General features: G+C 39.9%; 1 pseudogene; it reads right to left on the bottom strand.

Annotated features, from left to right (window-relative positions):
- Positions 1-1,240: 1,240 nt before the first annotated feature.
- On the bottom strand, positions 1,241-1,340 carry LOC113362360 (annotated as a pseudogene).
- Positions 1,341-2,079: the final 739 nt, after the last annotated feature.

The raw sequence follows: 2,079 nt of genomic DNA, 5'->3' as shown, positions 1-2,079 counted from the left end.
ATTATTTTTTTTATTACCCTACGGAAGGGTACTTTAAATATAAACTGTTTGCAGAGAAGGAGGACAATTACGATATTGTCTCTGCACCTTGGGTTCGTACACTAGACATCGGAGTCAGTGGCCCGAGTCGATTACAATCGATTCATCCCCCGTCTGGAACGGGAGGTAAGATTCTAAACACTCGCGAATCCCCTGTCAGCGAGTTACTGGACTCCTTCGTATGCATATATGTTGAGGACTGAATACAGACATTTATTTTTCTAGTAAAGGGCAAGGCCTGGCCATACAAGATAAGGGTTCGGATTTCATAACCTACACGAACCTAAGCCTAAAATTTTGACTAGAACGAGACCGATAGGGTAACGAGCTTAACAGGAAAGTCATTCGAAAAATATTGGTTACTCTTTTAAGCATACGGTTTCTGTAAGTTGAATGCGTGACTGCGCCGCCTTGTAATACCGGTGAGGCCTTGGGTATCAAAGCTCCATCGAGCTTCCCTCGCCTCTATTCAACTGACGATAACTCAGATTGATTCCTGAGGGGTTTGCTTAAATTGTAACGAATTCCCGTTCGAAGGATTAGAAGATGGTCTAGAAACAATCTAAGTGGAGCCATCATGCTTTTTGTTTGTTAGAAATCAATAGGTTTGATTTGGTTGAGTCGGCCTTGATCTGTGTTTGCTTACCCTTTCAATTTAGAAAATTCTATTGTATGCCTGAACATAAAAGAGACGCACTAGGTAGATTTGTTAAAGAGAAACTTAGTAGTTCGAAGCGTCTCGATTACCTTAATCTAGAAAGTTCGACTTTTGAAGAGTCTGTTTTTGAACGTCCTTTGACTGAGGAGAGAATCCTTGTTGCTCCGATAGCGCCAGAAATGGCAACTTTGAAAGCTTTGTTGAATCAAACTAGGACTACTCGTCCTCCGTGTATTAAGTTAGCTGAAACGGAGGCACCCTATGAACTGAAACCTGGGACCTTACAGATGCTCCCAATCTTTTTAGGGAAAGAAAATGAAAACCCTTATTACCATGTTAGGGATTTTGAGGAAATTTGTAGTACTCTAAGAATTAGAGGCTTAGATGATGATGCTTTGAAACTTAGGTTATTCCTATTTTTCCTGAAAGATAAGGCCAACTCGTGGCTTTATAGTTTGTACTCCGAGTCAATTGAGACATATGAACAACTTACACCTGCTTTTTTCAATAAGTTTTTCCCTAGGCACAAAACATCGTCTATTAGGACGCAAATATGCACATTTTCACAACAAAAGGGAGAAACTTTATATAGGTATTTAGAAAGGTTCAATGATTTATTATCCCAGTGTCCTCATCATGGTTTAGAAAAGGTTAGGCTAGTTCAGATCCTTTATGAGGGTTTAGATTACTCCACAACGACCATGGTTGAGTCTCTATGCACTGGTGGATTTGAAAACCAAACTGTTGATGCGGCGATAGTATTTTTTAATGAAATCGCCGAAAAAACCCAGCAATGGGAAAATAGTAGGGCACCCCAGAAAACAATTCTTTTAAGTAGAGGAAACGTTAATAGGGTAGAAGGAGGCTATGAATCAGATGACAAAATTGCTGCTATAGCAAAAAGGTTAGAAGCCTTAGAAGTGGGCCAGACTAGTGGTAGAGTGGAGCCTTTTTGGGAAGGCCAGAATATTGAAGAGCAAGCCAATGCTCTTTATAATAACACTAGATTTGATAACCGTCAAAAGATTGACCCATATTCAGAAACCTATAATCCTGGTTGGAGAAACCATCCGAACCTTTCGTGGTCTAAGGGCCAAAGTCAAGGTCAGTTTAGTAATTCTAATGCTCCCCCAGGTTTTGGCTATACTAATAATCCTTCAGGACTAGCTCAGTTTCAGAATTAGTCAGATAAGAAAATCCTAAGTTTAGAGGAATCTCTCGCCTTGTTAACTCAGCAAACTGCAAAAATTCAGTTATCCGTAGAACAGAGCCTACAAGCTAGGAACAGAATAGGACAAGAAAATAGTCAGGCTATTTCCGAGTTAAAAACCCAGGTTGGTCTGATAAGTGATTCTTTGAGAGAAAAAGGTAAATTTCCTAGT

The sequence above is a fragment of the Papaver somniferum genome, chromosome 3, assembly GCF_003573695.1.
Source record: "Papaver somniferum cultivar HN1 chromosome 3, ASM357369v1, whole genome shotgun sequence".
Lineage (NCBI taxonomy): Eukaryota > Viridiplantae > Streptophyta > Magnoliopsida > Ranunculales > Papaveraceae > Papaver > Papaver somniferum.
The sequence above is the reverse complement of the archived record's forward strand: the minus strand, read 5'-3'. Positions and strand labels throughout refer to the sequence as shown.